The sequence below is a fragment of the Artemia franciscana genome, unplaced genomic scaffold (assembly GCF_032884065.1).
Source record: "Artemia franciscana unplaced genomic scaffold, ASM3288406v1 Scaffold_728, whole genome shotgun sequence".
Lineage (NCBI taxonomy): Eukaryota > Metazoa > Arthropoda > Branchiopoda > Anostraca > Artemiidae > Artemia > Artemia franciscana.
The window spans coordinates 132684-154416 of record NW_027067390.1 but is presented as its reverse complement, the minus strand read 5'-3'; the positions used below and the strand labels follow the sequence as shown (position 1 = coordinate 154416).

At 37.3% G+C, this 21733-nt stretch overlaps 1 pseudogene; it reads right to left on the bottom strand.

Moving 5' to 3' along the window:
* The window catches only part of LOC136043569 (beta-alanine-activating enzyme-like), a 202276-nt pseudogene that overhangs the window by 158127 nt on the left and 22416 nt on the right, over positions 1 to 21733 (bottom strand).

Below are 21733 nucleotides of genomic sequence, written 5' to 3'. Positions count from 1 at the left end.
TTTACGCAAGCAAAGAAATACCTTACAGTTCTTTGCGAGTTTCTCTCCAGCTTACCGATAAAAATTTCTCCAAAACCATGGAAGATTTCTTCTCCAGTATTATCTCGCAGACAGAGGCTTGTTTCTGAAAGCCCCTTTCCAAGGGATACTTCATTGTGGAGCTTCCTCCTTTTCACTTCTCTTTGACCACATTCAAAACACAGCTTTTCAATTGAGGCCCAGCAAGACATTTCAGTTATACCATACTAATTGAAAACACTAACTCTTCCTTCTTGAATAGAACTAAATCTCATAAAATCAAAACTTGGGAATGCTTCCTCTCCTAAAGCAAGAATTCTAAGGGTGGTTTTATCAAAAAACACTAGCGATGTTACAACAGTCTCGGGAAAGGATAGGAACAATGAAGGAGTACAACTGAATAATTGACGTTCCGTATTTTTGAAATAATATTTGAACTAGTTGAGAAGGATTTAACTTTATTATTTCAGGTAAAATAATAAGAGTGGATTTAGTGTATAACGAAAGGTAAATATCGACGGCTGCTGGGTCGAAAGACAATGGAGCAGCGAGAAATATAACATCTTTCCCAGTTACATTGTATATAGACCTGAAAAAAAGAAGCTTGAATATCTCAGGCACGTGATTGCCACCAATCTTTCCAAAAATGCTTTAGATTTGTTCTAAAATTATGAACGAGGATTGAATGCATAAGCTAGATAAATGTCAACAAATACGTGGATCAAAAGAGAGTACGGGAGCAAGAAATATCGTTTTTTTTCAGTTACTTTGAACAGGACAAAAAAAAAGTATGGCAGCGACAAATACAGGGTTGCGATCGCATGTTTTTTTTTTAGTTTTTCAGGGTTGGCTATATCCGTTAAAATAGATATTCAAAACATATTTTTTTTATCTCTCAAGTTCAAATTTGATCTCTATTTGGCTTTTAACCGGTTTTGATTAAACTTATGATTATGACTTGGTCATATTCTTGAAAATAAGTACAGATTTAGTTATTTCTCGACTGACATTAGAAGTCTTTAAAATGCATCAACGAATTTTTAGGTAAAATTTAGTAACGAAGATGAATTTTGAGCTTCAATATATTCGATATCTTTGCGGTTTTAAAGCAATATTTTCGAATATCTCAAAGATACAGAAAGTATCTGAAGTATCTGAAAACCGCTATATCTTTTGCTAATTTCCTTTCTGTTGCTTTTGCTTATATTTATCATACATTAAGCAAAAATACAAGTTTATAGCGTTACAAACTGATAAATATCAGCCCCCCTCCATGGGTAGATAATAACTGGAAGCGTCTTTTGCTTTTTTTTTATTTAAATTCACCGACTAAAACTGAAAAAAAAGCCTAAAGACACTCTCAGTCCCCGTAGTTTTTTTCAGATGCTTTTTGTTTTTATTTACTCTTTTTTGACAACATCTTTGATATTGCTTAAATTGTTTTGACACCTTCCTGGATTTGAAAGTCAACACTATTTCACAATTAAAGATTCCAACAGGTTACAGGTTACAATCACAGGTTGCTACATCAGTGCATGGATACATGAGTGTTTCTAAAATATTTTCAGCCGTTCTTTAGAATGTTTTTAGACAAAAAGCAAATTTTTGCGGAGTCAACACGTCCCTCCCTTAAAACAGGGGGTTTCAAATCGCAATGCATGAAAGGGTTCCTCGTAGTTCAGGACGATTTCTCTGTAACAGAGAAATGACTTCTTAGGCGACTTTTCTTGTATATGATTTTATACTAATCTATATCTATATATATAAAAATAAGTTGTCTGTGGATGTGTGGGTCTGTCTGTCGGGTGACTTCATGTTTGTCTGTTGACTGACGTCATGAAGTTAGTTGTCGTCATTTTTGTTATGACGGTGACGTCATTAAAGATATTTGAGACATGCGTTCACGTAGAAATCTATTAATGTTTAACTGTAAAATGACTGATGAACTTACAATGGCAACAGCCGAGGAAGATGGTCAAAGAGTCTATGCCAAAAAACTTGCTGCTGATAGAGAAAGTAAGAAAAGAAAGCGTGCCGAGGAATCAAAAGAACAGCAAGGAAACAGGCTTGAAGCTGATAGAGAAAGTAAGAAAAGAAAGCGTGCCGAGGAATCAAAAGAACAGCAAGGAAACAGGCTTGAGGCTGATAGAGAAAGAAAGAACAGAAAGCGTGCCAAGGAACTACCAGAGCAACGCGAAACCAGACTTGCTGCTAAAAGAGAAATTATCCATCTGAATTTTTAAATTCCGTGGATCTTTCAGGGTTTCCACCACACGTGCTACAACTAAAAATAGGCGTACCAATAATACTTTTAAGAAACATCAACCCACCAAAGCTTTGCAATGGCACGCAACTTGCCGTAAAAAAAAACAATGGAAAACCTAATAGAGGCCACAATCTTGACAGGGCCTTTTGAGGGTGAGGCTGTTCTTATTCCTCGCATTCCCATGATTCCAGCGGATCTGCCTTTTCAATTTAAAAGATTGCAATTCCCAATTCGATTAGCATTTGCAATCACCATTAACAAACCTCAAAGTCAATCATTAGAAAAATGTGGTATAGATCTTAATACTGATTGTTTTTCCCATGGGCAATTGTACGTTGCATGTTCGAGGGTCGGTAAACCTGACAATCTATTTATATGCAGCAACAATTGGACAGCGAAGAATGTTGTATATTCGCAAGTTTTACGCATTTAATTTGTATTGTATCTATCTATCTATCTATCTATCTATATAAAAACGAGCTGTGTGTATGCATGTTTGTTTGTTTGTAAAAAGAGCGTTTGCATATGACGTCATTATTAGTACATAAGGCTTTGTATATGCACAGACAAGTTTTACGTAGTTTGAAACACATATATAAATCTATAAATCTAAATAAATCTATTCACAGGTGGGACACAGGGACACAACTACAATGACGCGTAACTAATATGGCGCGTGACGACTTACGCGCGCGGGGGGGGCTTGCGGGGGCGCGAAGCGCCGCACCAACTAGGTGTTGGGGTGGCGCTTGTCTGTCTGTGTGTCTGTCTGTCTGTCAGGTGACGTCATGTTTCTGTGTCGACTGACGTCATGTTTTCGACTGACGAAATTACAGACCGGGACATCGGGACACAAATGACGACCGGGACACCGGCACATAGGGAATATAAATGACGGCCGAGACACAGGGAGTATAAATGACAACCAGGACATAAGTAAAAAAAAACTAAAAAAAAGGTAAAAACTACAAAAAAAACTAAAAAGAAAAAAAAACTAAAAACTAATAAAAAAACTAAAAAAGCTAAAAAACTAAAAAAACTAAAAGAAAAAAAAGAAAAAAGGAAAAAAATGAAAAATAAAGGAGAAAAACAAAACTTAAAAAAATAAAAATAAAAAAACTAAAAAGAAAAAAGAAAAAAAAACTAAAAAAACTAAAAAAAAGTAAAAACCCAAAAAAACTAAAAAGAAAAAAAGGGGAAAAATACAAAAATTTATTTCATCATATACCATTTTAAAAACGAATGAATATACAGACCGGGACACCGGGATACAAATGACGACCGGGACACAGGGAATATAAATGACAACCGGGACACAGGGACACAACTACAATGGGGATGCCGGGGGAAACAGGGGGATATATAAATGACGACGGGGACACAGGGAATGTTCGATTAGCAATCACCATCAACAAAGCTCAAGGGCAATCATTAGAATCATGAGGTATAACTAAAAAAACTAAAAAAAAGGTAAAAAACTAAAACCTTAAAAAAGACCAATTCAAAAACGAATGTATATACAGACCGGGACACGGACACAAATGACGACCGGGACACCGGGACACAAGGAATATAAATGACGCCCAAAACCCTCAAAGAGAAATCACAGACTGGGACACCGGGACACAAATGACGACCGGGACACAGGGAATATAAATGACGACCGGGACACAACTACAACGGGGACGCCGGGGGGCACAGGGGGATATATAAATGACGACGGCGACACAGGGAATCTTCGATTGGCAATCACCATCAACAAAGCTCAAGGGCAATCATTAGAATCATGAGGTATAGATCTGAATACGGATTGTTTTCCCATGGACCATTATATGTTGCATGTTCAAGAGTCGGTAGACCTGACAATCTATTTATATGCACAGACAATGGGACAGCAAAGAATGTTGTATATTCGCAAGTTTTACGTAGTTAAAAACATATAAGCGCGTAACTAATATGGCGCGTAACGACTTACGCGCGCGGGGGGGCTTGGAGGGGGGGCGCGAAGCACCCCCACCAACTAGGTGTTGGGGTGGCGCGAAGCACCACCCCAACAGCTAGTACCTAATAAAACACTAATAGGGTGCAGTACCGAGTAGTTCCTCGGTAGACTCGGTAGAGTACTTCCTTCCTGGTAGACTATTAAAGGAGAAGTGGGAGGACACAATAAACTTCAAAGGGCTACAGACTTGGAAAAGGGTTATTAGTCCCTGCTTCGAAGAATAGAGAAAATAACATAGACTTACTTCAAGTCCTTGATGTTTGGCAAGATGGAATTGTAGGTTACATGAACAATTTTAGATTCTCCAGTAGTTCCAGACGTAGAAACAACATAAGCGATATTTTCATGCCTTTTACAATTATCTTTATTTGCTGTTATATCGATATAAAGCCTGATGCCATGGATTTCCAATTCCAAGTCCTTATTAGTTATTGGGTAGTCATACACTGTTACACAGTTTAAAGATGGGTTTGAGATGGAGCACCATGATCGGCCAGACAAATTAATCCTGCAAGGTAAATTGACTTAAAACTCAAATTACATGGACTCAAATTACAATCTAGGCGGGTGTCTACGGAAATTTAAGATACACGGATAAAAATGGCCCCTCAGCCTATTAAACTGCTAGGGTATTCACTAAACAGAAAACAAGAATTATTAAGATCAGGAAAACAGTCAGATAGATTTTTTTTCAAATACTTGGATAACAGTATACGTCAATGGTTTTGTAGGTCAAACAACTCCACTACGCACTAGGAGACGATTTTTCAGTGCGTCTAAACTTAGCATTATCCAACAACCATTAAGGTATATGAATGCTTTGTGACAGATATGTTGATACTTTCCTAATGTCATCCCAACTAACTTGTAAGGGATTTAAAACGAAAAATATATGTCTACTAATTCCATCGAACACCAAATAGCGTCGAACGGTTTTCCGTGTTTTACAGAAAAACACAACCGTTGTTTCAGCAAAACTCCAAAATAAAGCAGGACATTACACAATCTTTTATTAGCAACACTGCTAACAGTCGAATTACTGAATTAAAATACGAACCGTATTGACGCGACATAAAGAAAGTGGATACTTCAATAAGGAGAGACATTTACATTTCATAGGTTAGGCAATCCCTACCTTACCTACACTTTCGGGACGTCCCTACTTATCTCTTCAAGACCAATTGGTCATTCAATGTTTACTGTTACCAGGAAAATACATAAACTCCAAAAATCTACCCTAGAAGTTTTAATTCTTTAATAAACTGTCTTAAAACCGCATTGTCATTCATAACCAAGTCAGGTGATTTTTCAGCTGGGGCAGCAATTTTCTTTTTCATTTTGATTGTAGTTTCATTAGTAACACTCATTCTATCCAAGATTCACTTAGACCTTTCCATTCGGAAATTTTGCATTCTTTGTTCTCCTTCTTTTTACATCATAGCTCATTATTGCCGCTTATTAATTACTACTTGAAAATCCTTTGACATGATTGTTTCCGTGGATCCCTACCAATGCAGTAACAAATCCATAAAAAGGAACGGGTGTCGATAAATGTAGTTGTGTGGAAAGAAGAAAAGAGACATATTCAAAACGGAGAGAAGAGGCGTGCATATATACACACATGCTTTACATGGTTGCAGGAATAGCTGCAATCTAGTAAAGAGCGAATCACAGTCCATAGTAACTAAAAGTTGAAAAGCACGTTTTGAAAACAGTTGCCTAATGGAAAAAATACCAAACGACACTGATTCAGGAATGGTAAATAATATTTCGGTTAGTCTCAAAAGTAAAAGCTTATTACGAAAATAAATTTATGGGGATTTTGAAAAAGAACCTGAAAACACTCAAAAATGGCACCAGATCGAAATAAAAATTGCACCATTGCCATCAGCATTTTCAAAAACCTTGAATAGGCTAATTACAGTCCGGCCCAAATCGAGCAACAAGGAAAATCATTTTTTTGCATGGGTACCACTGATGTGTCGCCTTTTTTCTGCCAGGACTAGCGGATTATCCGAACATCATAGATAGATGTTTGATGGCTCATTCGAACAGAAGTTGAAATTACTAGTGCCCTTTTTAAGTGACCAAAAAGGTTGGAGGTCAGCTAGCCCCCCTTCCCAAAAGGCCTCCTTCTCCTAAAGTCATCTGATGAAAATTTTGAGATAGGTATTTTTTTTCAGCATAGTTGAAAGGTCCAATAACCATGTTTTTGGTGCTAACGAAACCATATCAATATCGCCCATAACAGTATCGGGCTTTTTTCAGTCACAGTTTTGTGCCTTCTATATGATATTCTGGAGCATCTGTCGTTATTAAGGCTGATTTTGGTAATTCTTGACCAATGCCGTTTTTCCTACTATGCGAAGAAATCGTGACTTACCACCAAAATCTAATCGATTTTGAGACGAGACCTTTTTTTTAGCAATTTAGGGTGGGATTTTGCAGGAGAGGGGATTTTACACTGGAAGGGTTTCAATGGGAAGGAAAGTTTGTGGGGGAGCTTTCAAGGAGAAATTTTACAACAGGGGGAGAAATTTTCCTGGCATTATTTTAAAAACCATCATAAATTCAATAAAAAAAATCAACTAGAAGTAAATAGCAACATTGAAACTTAAGACGAACAGAAGCTATTCCGTATACGAGGGGGATTGCCCCCCCCCAAACAAATAAAAAAATATCATGGCAGTGTAACTACCCAGTGGTGTATCATAGATCTTCCAGCATTATTTGAAAAAAGAACAGAAATAAAAAAAAGATCAACTGGAAGAAAGGAGCAACATTACAACTTAAAACGAAAAGAAATTATTCCGTGTATGAAAGGGCTGCCCTCCCTTCAATACCTGCTCTTTACGCTAAAGTTTGATTCTTTGTCAAAACTCTTTGAGAACAACTCCTGCAACATAATAACCATTTATTTAGAACTGAATAAACAACAAGTTTTCTTTAACTGAAAGTAAGGAGCAATATTAAAACTTAAAACGAACAGAAATTACTCCGTATATAAAAGCGGTTGTTCCCTCCTCAACGCCCCGCTCTTTACGTTAAAGTTTGACTCTTTCTCTCAACTCTACTTTTTATAACAGTAATAAGCTTTAGCGTAAAGAGCGGGGCGTTGAAGAGGGTACAGCCCCTTTTATATACGGAGTACTGTCTGTTCGTTTTAAGTTTTAATATTGCTCCTTACTTTCAGGTAAAAAACTAGTTTTTTTTATTTAAATTCTGAACGTTTTTAAATTAAGGAATGTTTTGATTTTGGCTATCCGCACATGAATAATTGAAACGAAATTTGCATATTAATTTATTTTTACGGCTAAGTTATTTTCTCAAAGTTTTGATTGGACGATTTTAAGAAAAAAAAGAGCGCGGGAGTAGGGATAGTTAACCTCCAATTTTTTGGTCATTTAAAGAAGCAACTAGAACTTTTAATTTTTTACGAACGTTTTTATTAGTAAAAATACACGTAACTTACGAGTTAGCTTACGTAACGGACCTCTAAATTCATATGTTTTTATGACGTATATGAGGGGGTTCACCAACTCGTCAATACCTCGCTCTTTACATTAAAGCTTAAATTTTTTCCCAATTCCTTAAGAATGACCCCTGAATCACAAAGGCCGTATAATAAATAGTTGAAATTAATAAAGTTACTTTAGCGTAAAGAGCGAGGTAGTAGGAGGAGGCGAACCCCTCATATGCGTAATAATTTCTGTTCGATTTAAGTTTTAATGCTGCTCCTTACTTTCAGTTGAAAAAACTTTTTCATATTTATTTTTTCATTGTTCTTTAAAAAAATGCTAAAAAATCCTGCGCCCCCTTCGTGGAAATTTTCTTCCCCCATGATAAATTCTTCCATGGAACGATCTCCCCACATAACCCCCTCCCCTCAACCCCTCCCCCAACCAAAAAAAAACCCTGAAAGCGTCTGTACACTTCACAATAACTATTACTATGTGTAAACACTGGTCAAAGTTTGTAACTTGCAGCCCCTCCCACGGAGACTGTGGAGGAGTAATTCGTCCCCAAAGACATAGTAATTAGGTTTTTCGACTACGCTGAATAAAATGGCTATGTCAGAATTTTCATCAGGTGACTTTGGGGAAAATGAGCTTGGGAGGGGGCCTAGGTGCCCTCCGATTTTTTGGTCACTTATAAAGGGCACTAGAACTTTTCATTTCCGTTAGAATGAGCCCTCGCATGACATTCTAGGACGAATGGGTCGATACGATCACCTCTGGAAAAAAACAACAAAAAAAAAACAACAACAAATAAACACGCATCCGTGATCTGTCTTGTGGCAAAAAATGCAAAATTCCACATTTTGTAGATAGATACTTCAAACTTCTAGCCTACTATAGGGTACTCTGATACGCTGAATCTGATGGTGTGATTTTCGTTAAGATGCAATGACTTTTAAGGCCCCCCCCCCCTTTCTAAAATAAGACAAATTTTATCAGGCTCGTAACTTCTGATGAGTAAGCCTAAACTTAACGAAACTTATATATCTAAAATCAGCATCAAAATGCGATTCTTTTTTATGTAACTATTGTTATAAAAATTCTGTTTTTTAAAGTTTCGGTTACTATTGAGCCGGGTCGCTCCTTACTACAGTTCGTTACCACGAACTGTTTGATAAGAAGCTGTAAAAAGTAATAAAATAATTTAGCGCAAAAAGCAAGGTAATGAGGATAAGCTTCAGATAAGTAGGCACTATGGTGAATAACCCGCGTTAATCTATCAATACATAAGTTAAGCCAATAGTATCTATCATGTTTTTTTTTTATTAAAAACAGGCAAAGATTAATTTTAAAAGAAAGTTTTTATGAAGGAGGTAGAGAGCGAAAATGAAACTTAACGAACAAAAAATGTTACTTCACAGCCTATCTAACATATAACAAGAAAACTAGTGCAAATAAACCAACTGATAATATTTCCCTATGTTTGTAGAATTATAGAGAACCAGCGCTTTGCTAAAAACACAAAACAATATAGGAGTTTTGATACAGTAAAAGCAAACCATTTAGGGACACTTTTTACGGTACACAATAAATCGATTTAGGATTGTTCTTTAATTTTTTTTTCGTTTAATTTGGTATCACTTTTGCACAATGAGCCCAGTCCAATGGTTGACTGTCGTTTTGGTTCTGAATAGGACAATTCATAATGGTTTTGTAGACAAGTTCAAAGTGAAGCCAATTTGATTGCATTAGGATTATAGACTTACTTTAGAATTTATATCATAACTTGAAATTCTCTGTTACCTTCTGTTGAAATTCTCATAGCCAGATTTCCAGAGTTCATATTATGTTTTTTTTTTTAATTTAAAATTGTATATTACTCGCTATTGATATTTCATATTGAATTAGTATCTATTTTATGCTTAAGCCTTTAAGATAGTTTTATTGGTATACTGAAAATTAATGATATTACAACTGATGTAATACGATATTAAGCGTTATAAATTCGTTTGTTGTTGTCAAGCTACGTACTACACATACTTTTGACTCTTAAGTCAATATCCTTGTTTTTATGCTTTGCTTTTCTGTTTTCAGTAAAGCGCTAGTATTCTATAATCCTACAAAGATAGGGAAATATCATCAATTTTATATTGATGATATTTAGTTACACTAGTTTTATCAATGTATATTAGATAGGCTGTGAAGTAATAAGTTTAGTTCGTTTTAAGTTTCAATTTTACTCTTTACTTCCTTCATAAAAGCTTTGTTTTTATAGCACTTGGTATTTACTAAGTGACATATAGCGATCGCAATTTCTGTCTGTATGTCAGTCTGTTTGTCTGTCGGTCCTAGTTTTGCTAGTTCGGGCACTTCCAGATAAGCTAGGACGACGAAAGTTGGCAGGCGTCTCAGGGACCAGACCAGAACAAATTAGAAATAGTCATTTCCCGACTCAACCGTCTTAGGGGGAGTGGAGGGACGGTTAATTGGGAAAAATTTAGAAAAAACGAGGTATTTTTAACTTACGAACGGATGATCAAATCTTAATGAAAATTAGCATTTGGAAGGAGCTCGTGTCTTAGAGCTGTTATTTTAAATCCCGAACAGATCCAGTAATATTGGGGGAGTTGGAGGGGGGACTGGAAATCTTGGAAACGCTTAGAGTGGAGAGATTGGGATGAAACTTAGTGGGAAGAATAAGCACAAGTCCTAGATACGTGATTGACATAACCTTAGTGGATCCGCTCTCTTTGGGGGAGTTCGGGGGTTTAATTAAGAAAAAGTAGAAAAATAAGGTATTTTTAACTTTCGAACGGGTAATCAGATCTTAATGAAATCTGATATTTAGAAAAACCTCATAAATCAGAGCACTTTTATTGAATCCCGACGGGATCCGGGTTACATTAGGGGGATTTGAAGGGAGAAACCAGAAATCTTGGAAAACGCTTAGAGAGGAAAGAATGAGGTGAAACTTGATGGGAAGAATAGCCACAGGTCCTAGATACGTGATTGAAATAACCGGATCCGATGTGCTTTCTTTGGGGTAGTTAGGGGGGACGTAATTCGATAATTCGGAAAAATTAGAAAAAATGTGGTATTTTTAACTTACGAACGGGTAATTGCATTTAAATGAAATTTGATATTTAGAAGGACCTCGTGGCTCAGAGCTCTTATATTAAATCCCTACCGGATCCGGTGACATTGGGCGACGTTGGAAGGGGGAAACCGGAAATCTTGGAAAACGCTTAGAGTGGAGAGAACTGGAAGAACCTTGGCAGGAAGTATAAGCACAAGTCCTAGATACGTGATTTACATAATTGGACCGGATCCACTCTCTATGGGGGATTTAGAGGGGGGGGGTTAATTCTGAAAAATTAGAAAAATGGGGTATTTTTAGCTTACGAACGGGTAATTGGATCTTAATAAAATTTAATCTTTAGAAGGAGCTCATGTCTCAGAGCTCTTATTTTAAATCCAGACCAGATCCGGTGACACTGAGGGAAGTTGCAGGGGGAGACCCGAAATCTTGGAAAACGCTTAGAGTGGAGAGATCGGGATGAAACTTGGTGGAAAGAATAAGCACACGTCCTAGATACGTAATTGACATAACTGGACCAGATCTGCTCTCTTTGGGAGAGTCAGGGGGGAGAGATTTTCAGTGCTTTGGTGAGTCCGGTGCTTCTGGACGTGCTAGGACGATGAAAATTGGTAGGTGTGTCAAGGACCTGCACAAATTGAGTTGATAAGAGTCGTTTCCCCGATTCGACCATCTGGAGGGGGGAGGTAGGGGAAATCGTGAAAATGAAGGTAGGTTTACCTTACCAACGGGTGATCGGATCTTAATAAAACTTGATATTTATAGAAAGATCTCATGTTTCAGATGCCCTAGTTTCAATTCGGGTCGGATCCGGGGACATGGGGAGGATCCGGGGAAAACTTGGTGGAAAGAATAAGCACACGCCCTAGATACGTAATTGACATAACTGGACTGGATCTGCTCTCTCTGGGGGATTCAGGGGGAGATTTCCAGTGTTTTGGTGAGTTCGGTGCTTCTGGACGTGCTAGGACGATGAAAATTGGTAGGTGTGTCAAGGACCTACAAAAATTGAGTTGATAAGAGTCGTTTCCCCGATTCGACCATCTGGAGGGGGAGGTAGGGGAAATTGTGAAAATGAAGGTAGGTTTATCTTACCAACGGGTGATCGGATCTTAATAAAACTTGATATTTATAGAAAGATCTCATGTTTCAGATGCCCTAGTTTCAATTCGGGTCGGATCCGGGGACATAGGGAGGGGGCGGGGCGGAAATCTTGGAAATCGGAATTCTTGGAAAACTCTTAGGGTGGAGAGATCGTGATGATACTTGATGGGAATATTAAGCACAAATCCGCTCTCTTTAGGGGAGTTGAGGGGATTTTTAGTACTTTGGCGAGTTCAAGAATAAGTACAAGTTATAGAAACGTGATTGACATAAGCGGACCGTATCCGATATCTTTGGGGGATTTGGAGGGATTTCTAGTGCTTTGGCGACTTCAATACTTCTTGACGCGCTAGGACGATGAAATCGATAACTCTAGTATCGTGTCTAATTTTAGGTTCCAATCTCGTCACAAGTGCCATATGAGCTCTTGCCTTTTGCTTAAAATTAATAACACAAAACAAACAATATTTAGCCCACACTTGAAAGATCACTCATGGAGCAATTCACAATAAGCTGAACAACTCTGCGGCCCACAAGTACACTACTTCTCCACTAATGCTAGGCTTCTTCAAAACGAATTCCCATTACCTATCCCATCCGAGAAATATATACACTACGTTTTATCTGGAAGTCCTTACCCCTTAAGAAACTTTTTTAAAATGTTTCCAAATTCAATTCTTAAGAAGAAACTTTTCACAAAATACTAAAAAAACAATTTTAAGTACTTACCCATAAATAAGAGATGTGAGAAGTTCAAGATTCTTCTTCACTTGGCCAACATTGACAAGATTTGGCAAATTATTTTCTTTGAGAATCTGAGCAACTTGAAAAGAAGCGCTCATTACACTGTTCCACGAAAGCTTCCGTTCAGTGATTCCATCATAGTAAATAATAGAGGTGTTGTCTTCTTTTGGAAAAACACCTAAAATAAACGAAATATCCAAACAAATAAAATTCATTTTGCATCAATCTTTTAAACGTAAAATGTATTTTTAAAGTTTAGCTTGTACACATAGCTGAAATTTTAGAGAGAGAGAGAGAGAGAGAGAAAGGGGGGAGGGGGAGCACTCAAATGATTGTTCACACAATTCTTAAAAGCCGCAATAAAGACACGTTATTGTCAGATCAATTATTCATGACTTTGAAAGCATCAGTACTGACTACACATATTGTATTTTCCATGAGAAAATTCCAAAGTTTGGCAGTTCTGTTGAGATACAAGTGACTTCACTGAAATGCTCATACAGATTTCTTAATGAGTGGCCTTTTGGGTTGCATTTTTCAGAGACAGTAGTTGACAGCAAAATATAACTGGGAAGTGTGGGTTTTGAGTTAAACCCCTCACTAGTTGCTTGGTGTGGAATATTATCAAGGATGAATGAAAAATATAGCTGTTTAAATACAAAGGGAAGGGTGTAGTGTTTGAGTATGTTGAAGCTAAAAAACCCCTAATTGGTGTAGTTGCTAAATAAATTGATATTAGATTGAAAAGTATCTGCATTAATTTATCAGCACCACTACCAACAACTTTAGAACCATTAGCATACTGAGCTAGGAGATATCTCCTCCAATTTTGAGGGGGCCCATTACAAATTATAGTAAGAATTATAGGACCAGGATTGTTCCTTGTCGAGTGGAATTCTTTTCTAAAGAGAAATTTGAGTGAATGGGTGCAATCCAGGTACCTTTGACCCTCATCTGCTAAATTTTTCCAGTTAACATGAGCTAAGAGCTCATATGGCACTTGTGACGAGGCAACAAGAGCTAACAGCCAAGAGATCATATGTTATGAGCTCCAACACAATTCTATGAATCAATAGATTGATTTAAAAAAGAAAATAAGAGGCTTAATGCCGGTCAGGATTTAAAATAAGAGCTTTGAGTTACGATGTCCTTCTAAATGTCAAAATTCATTAAGATCCGAACACCCACTCGTAAGTTATAAATACCTAATTTTTTCTAATTTTTCCTCACCCTTTAGCCCCCCAGATGGTCCAATCTAGGAAAACGACTTTATCAAGTCAAATTGTGCAGCTCCCTGACACGCCTACCAATTTTCATCGTCCTAGCACGTCAAGAAGCACCAAACTTACCAAATCACTGAACCCCTCCCCCCAACTCCCCCAAAGAGAGCAAATCCAGTACGGTTCTGTCAATCACGTATCAAGGACATTTGCTTATTATATCCACCAAGCTTCATCCGGATTCCTCCATTCCAAGTGTTTCCAAGATTTCCTCCTCCAACTCCCCCCAATGTCAAAAGATCTGGTCGGGATTTGAAATAAGAGCACTGAGATATGAATTCCATCTAAATATCAAATTTCATTAAGATCCGATTACCTATTCGTAAGATAAAAATACCCCAATTTTAACGTTTTCCAAGAATTCCGGTTTCCCTCTCCAACTCCTCCCAATCTCACAGGATCTGGTCAAAATTTAAAATTAGAGCTTTAAAGCACAAGATCCTTCTAAACATCAAATTTCATTAAGATCTGGTCACGCTTTCGTAAGTTAAAAATACCTCAATTTTCAAAATTACCCCCCCCCCCAACTCCTACAAAGAGAGCAGATCCGGTCCGGTTATGTCAGTCACGTACCTTAGACATGTTTCTATTCTTCCCATCCAGTTTTATCTTGATCTCACCGCTTTAAGTATTTTCTAAGATTTCTGGTCCCCCCATCTGCCCCCCCCCCGATTACGCTTGATCCGGTTGAGATTTAAAATAAGAGATCTGAGTTACGAGGTCCTTCTAAATATGAAGTTTCATGAACATCCGATCACTCCCTCGTAAGTTAAAAATACATCATTTTTTCTATTTTTTCAGAATTAACCCTACCCTCCCAATAGAGCGGATCCGTTCCAATTATGTAAATCACATATCTAAGACTTCTTCTTATTTCTCCCACCAAGTCTCATCCCGATCCCTCCAATCAAAGTGTTTTCCATGATTTTAGGTTCCCCCACCCCAAACTCCCCCCCTCCAATATCACCAGATTCGGTCAGAATTTAAAATAAGAGCTTTGAGACACGATATTCTTCTATATAACAGATTTCATTGAGACCCGATCATCTGTTCGTAAGTTAAAAATACCTCATTTTTTCGAATTTTTCAGAATTAACCCCCCCCTCCCTACCCCAAAGAGAGCGGATCCGTTCCGGTTATGTCAATCATGTATCTAGGACTTGTACTTATTTTTCCAACCAAGTTTCATCCCGATCCGTCCACTCTAAGTGTTTTCCAAGTTTTAGGTTTCCCCTCCCAACTCCCCCCAATGTCACCAGATCCAGTCGGGACATAAAATAAGAGCCCCGAGACACAATATCCTTCTAAATATCAAATTTCATTGAGAACCCATCACCCGTTCGTAAGTAAAAAATACCTCATTTTTTCTAATTTTTCAGAATTAGCCGCCTCCCCCAACTACCCCAAAGAGAGCGGATCCGTCCCAGTTATGTCAATCATGTATCTAGAACTTGTACTTATTTTTCCCACCAAGTTTCATCCAGATCCCTCCACTCTAAGTGTTTTCCTAGATTTAAGGTTTCCCCCTCCCAACTCCCCCCAATGTCACCAGATCCGGTCAGGACTTAAAATAACAGCTTTGAGACATAATATCCTTCCAAACATGAAATTTCATTAAGATCTGATCAACCGTTCGTAAGTTAAAAATACTTAAATGTTTCTATTTTACTTTTCGAATTAACCCCCCCCCCCCCAGATGGTAAAATCGGGAATCTAATTTAATCTGTTTCGGTAACTGATACGCCTGCCAAATTTCATCGTCCTAGCTTAGCTGGAAGTGCCTAAAGTAGCAAAACCGGGACCGACAGAATCTGCGATTGCTATATGTCACTTGGTTAATAGTATACCAAGTGCCATAAAAATGCTTGGGTCCAAGTTGAAGTTTATTTAATTAATCCTTGAGTGTGCTGTGTCAGGATTGATGTCTTGCAAAAAGCTTTGTCAAAAGCCTTGGCAAAGTCAGCCATCATGGACAGCGACAATATCTTCCCAATCAGATCAAAATTTGATTACAAGCCCAGGTTGAAACCTTTTTAGGATTGATGCAGAATACCATTTTTATCTAGGTGTTTATTTGCAGCCAATAACGGGCTTCGGCAATAGAAAATTTTTAGTTAAGAGCTTCTGCTTCATATTTAGGAGGACAATTTGTTTTCCATTAGGCCTACTAACATGTCGGGAAATGAATGTCTGCCTTGCAGCTGCAGATTCCTGCAGGATTAATGCAGGATACCGTTTTTATCTAGGCATTTATTTGCAGCCAATAACAGGCTTCAGCAATAGAAAATTTTGAGTTCAGAGCTTCTGCTTCATATTTAGGAGGACAATTTGTTTTCCATTAGACCTACTAACATGTCGGGAACTGAGTGTCTGCCTTGCAGCTGCAGATTCCTGCAGGATTAATGCAGGATACCGTTTTTATCTAGGTATTTGTTTGCAGCCAATAACAGGCTTCAGCAATAGAAAATTTTTAGTTAAGAGCTTCTGCTTCATATTTAGGAGGACAATTTGTTTTCCATTAGGCCTACTAACATGTCGGGAACTGAGTGTCTGCCTTGCAGCTGCAGATTCCTTCAGGATTAATGCAGGACACCGTTTTTATCTAGGTGTTTATTTCCAGCCAATAACAGGCTTCAGCAATAGAAAATTTTTAGTTAAGAGCTTCTGCTTCATATCTAGGAGTACAATTTGTTTTCCATTAGGCCTACTAACATGTCGGGAACTGAGTGTCTGCCTTGCAGCTGTAGATTCCTGCAGAATTAATGCAGGATACCGTTTTTATCTAGGTATTTGTTTGCAGCCAATAACAGGCTTCAGCAATAGAAAATTTTTAGTTAAGAGCTTCTGCTTCATATTTAGGAGGACAATTTGTTTCCAATAGGCCTACTAACATGTCGGGAACTGAGTGTCTGCCTTGCAGCTGCAGATTCCTTCAGGATTAATGCAGGACACCGTTTTTATCTAGGTGTTTATTTCCAGCCAATAACAGGCTTCAACAATAGAAAATTTTTAGTTAAGAGCTTCTGCTTCATATCTAGGAGGACAATTTGTTTTCCATTAGGCCTACTAACATGTCGGGAACTGAGTGTCTGCCTTGCAGCTGCAGATTCCTGCAGGATTAATGCAGGACACCGTTTTTATCTAGGTGTTTATTTGCAGCCAATAACAGGCTTCAGCAATAGAAAATTTTTAGTTAAGAGCTTCTGCTTCACATTTAGGAGGACAATTTGTTTTCCATTAGGCCTACTAACATGTCGGGAACTGAGTGTCTGCCTTGCAGCTGCAGATTCCTGCAGGATTAATGCAGGACACCGTTTTTATCTAGGTGTTTATTTGCAGCCAATAACGGCCTTCGGCAATAGAAAATTTTTAGTTAAAAGCTTCTGCTTCATATTTAGGAAGACAATTTGTTTTCCATTAGGCCTACTAACATGCCGGGAACTGAGTGTCTGCCTTGCAGCTGCAGATTCCTGCAGGATTAATGCAGGATACCGTTCTTATCTAGGTATTTATTTGCAGCCAATAACAGGCTTCAGCAATAGAAAATTTTGAGTTCAGAGCTTCTGCTTCATATTTAGGAGAAGTTTTTTTTTCCATTTAGGGCTACTAGCATGTCGGGAACTGAATGTCTGCCTTGCAGCTGCAGAAGTGGGCAAGATTTTCAAGTAATATCTAACATGGGAAGTTAGCTAGGTCTTTTTCCCGCCTCAAATCTTGCATTTGATAGTGCTTTGAGTTAATAACACTTTACCAGTCCTTTTTTTCTTTTTCTTTTTTTCACATCAATCTTGTTTAAGTTAAAAAGCTTATGATACAATTTTTCTTTTGGAAACACACTGAGTACAGGAAAGGACACAAGTTCTCTGGCTTGGATTGGAGCCTTTTGATATAGATAAGTGTTGGGTTAATAGGAGTGTAGGATGAGCACAATAGCTCACAGACAAGCTTAACATTATTTTTTTCAAAGGAATACAAAATGCTATGATGTTTAACTTACAATGCTCTTTGTCATGATTCTTAGCTCAAAGAGATAGAATATGCAGCACAAGGCCAGTCTCTAGTGCAAGAGGAACCATCAGTAATAGTATTTTTTTTATCGGAGAGCCATCCAAGGCTGTGTTTCCTTTCTGTTCCAAAATCCTGACATGTTTACTAACAGATTTCCATTCCTAGCCAACTTCTTTACTTAGGCTATGCCTCAACTGCTGAAATGTACCTTTAACAGAAGTCATATTAGGATCCGTTTCTAGGACCAAATCTTTGTTAAGCTTTTTTTTAATTTGTCAATTGAGAGAGGTATTGTCTGATACTTACGTGGTATTTGGTTAAGAAGTCGATGCACCACCTGCATTCTACATGCATAATGGACACTTGCATCCAAGTCATAGATGCCATATAGTTCTGATCATTTTAAATCACAAATCCTTATATGCGAATAAAAACGAATCCTGTAGACTCCAGCAGTCAGTGAAAATGATGATAACTTTAGTACTAAGGGACACAACAACGTTCAGTTAAGGGAGTTCTGTATGCTAACTATTATGTTGGAAAAGAATTTGTTTGTCAGCCTGGTATTAGCACACTCCTGGTAGAGGTTGAAAGGTTGGCCTCTTGTTCTGGAGGTACTATCCATCCAGTAAGGGTTAGAGATGATATCCTGGTCACGGACAAATTTAAATGTCATTAATCCATACTTATCCCTCATTGGTATGCAATGGATGTTATTTTGAGTCTTTGGATAAGGGTGGAGTATGGCAGATGTTGGAAACCCCTGGTGTATTTTGTTGCTTGGTATTGCATCAATTCTAGAATAGATTGATCACATTTTCTGACTGGCGCGGCAGTAATATGTATCCCAAATCTCAATTTTGATTGAGTTAGGCCTTTCAGAGACCTGATCACCACAGCTGAAGATCTATGGCAGAATGTTATTTTTACTATACTGAGAGTTTGATTGGCCCTGTCCACTACAGACTGCGCATGTAAATTGAGCTTGAACTTGTTGTCAACCAAAATTACCAGATCTTTCTGATTTTGACTACTTCATAGGGGCTGCTTTGAACCAGAACTGATTCTACAAAGTAATTGCTCTGCTGATTATTTGCTCAAAAGGTGAATAATATTTCTGAGTATGAAATTCAAGCCACTAGGTTTTTGCCCTCATTGAAAATACATCTAGATCAGCTTGAATGCCTTTGATACTTTGTGGGTCAGATGATGGACCAAAGGATACTTTGATTGAGGCATCATCTATGTTAATTTGGGTAAGGTTGGACCCAAAACAGTGCCTTGAGGTACTCCACCTTTGACATCTGCTGAGACTAAGAAAACAAATAGATCCAAGGTCCCTAAATACCTTTACTTCTTGCTTCCTATTAGTAAGAAATTGCACTGTATAATTGATAATATCATCATAGAGGACCATTACACAGAGCTTAGAATTCATCTCATAAAACACACTTTATCAAATGCTTTGGCTAGGTCTAGCAATGTCATAACAACTGGAAATCCATTATCCATAGGTTTCTTATTAAACTGGTATCCATCAATAAGATTGGTATCAACTGAGGTATCAACTGACCAATTAGGACAAAAGCCATGTTGGCTAGGTGACAGTAAATTGTTAGCAAAAAATGATCTATAAAAGCTGTTAATTCTTCTGATTTTCATATTTACTAATCAGTTTGTTATTTTCATAAAACATGGCTTTCAGAGTAGTTCTCATGACTATTGCCTATATATTCTCACATTAGCAGCAGCTGGAATTAGATATTTATTTTTAGCACACAGCCTTTAATGACTGATTAATCACTTTGCCAAAATCAACAAACATTTAAAGGCCAAAGAAATTCGTTTGAACATTCAAGAGATACATATTTTTTCACTGATTAGAACTACACACTTGTACCAAAATGGAAGCATATTTTGTCTAGTAGGGAACAAGCAGAGACTACATTCCACAGTCAGTAATTTTTTTTGCAATGGCTGAATTTACTATGCCTTCCATGTGCTTCTCAATGTCCAATATAAGGTTAATGGATTGATAATTCCTGGATCAATCTCTGCTGCCCTCCTTGAGAACATATAGAATACAAGCCTCCTTCCAGTCTTGTGGACTATTTCATTTACTTAGTGACTTTTGTAATAGCAGAGTGAGAGGGAGGGGCACTTCAAAACTGGTCCACTTGATTCATTTGTATTAATATTCTTTAATCATGCCTCTAAATCTACTATAGTAATATTAATGAACAGCATTCTTTTTAGAATCATATACTGTGAATGTTCTAGAATTAAATCATTATCTGCAATAGCAAACACTGAGGTAAACTGCTTATATGATGCACTAGCTATTTCTCTCGGATTTCAGACTTTTGAGCCATCTTGTCAAAGCTGGGGGACAAAACATAATCCAGAGTTATCAATGGTACATACCTCTAAATTCTATAGGTTTGGATCTGGATATGTAACATATAGACCAGCAAACCCCCTCCCCCTTTCAGAACTCAAAACCAAATCTCTCATTCATTTATTTTAGAAAGTTTTAAAATAAGAATCGCTTATACATATAAAGATTTTAAAGTACAAGTTAATTATCTCATAGGATTTGTGCTTTTTTAGTACAAGTTTTATAACAGGCAAAAAATGATACTTTTTACCTTTGGTACAAATCTTCCTTCAAGCAAAAAATGATACTTTTTTGACTACCAAAATTAGATTCAAACTTTTGAATAAAGCCAATTAGAAACCAGATTTCTACATCTGGTCTGGTCAACAAACTGAAGGTGAAAACCCTCGTTATAATAAATCTTTGCAAGGAGGTTAAGCCATATGTTGTATAGTCAAAAAAAAGAGTTGTGTTGCAACTCTTCTGAGGTCAGTCTACCCTGTGCTTAATTTAGAAATCCGGATTGATTCGGGATATATAAGGTGAACTAAAAGTTAGGTGTGTAATTCAGTTTTTCGGTAGTCACTCTTTGATTCACTTTATACTACTATCATTTATTGGAGCCGTTTTACCTGAAGTTGTATATAAAGTAAGAAAATAAAATTATTGTCAATAATTGTGTTTGTCTTTGAGTTAAGGTACAGGTACAGTTCCTATTGTCTACTGGTACGTTCCCAAGGGAATCTGCCCATCTCGGCAAACCTAAACGTCATGATAATGAATTTGTCTCCAAGATTATAGAGACTGGTCAATGGAACCCTCCCAATCTATATCCATTAACTATAAAGCTCCCATACCACAAACAACTTAAACTATATAAGAAATCAAGTAAACTTTATAAGCAATCAGTAAACTATAAGAATCGAACAAACTTCATAAGAAACCCCCCCCCCCCGTAACATTTGGCGCGGTCATCAAAAAAAAGACACTGAAGGAACTGTATATGTCTAACAACATGACTACCTGCTACCCTAGACAAATATGATTATTCACAAATTATTTTTGATTTTTAGTGCATTTAATTTTACATTATTTAAGTGTAGTGTAATTTTACTTCTACTTATGTATTTTATGTGTGTACCCCATCTTAAAATAATTAGAATCTTCAGTAGTTAAATATAAATAAATGTTAAATGAAAACAAAAATTTTATATACGGCACAACTTTAAGAAAAAAAAAACTGAATTCAAATAACAAATATGGCTCAGGAACAAGATGAACTATTAAAAGCGCAACAAATTATTGCAACTTCGGTAGAAATTGCAAAATCATTACCAGATTATGAAGGGGATACAGATGTAGATCTATTCAACATCCAT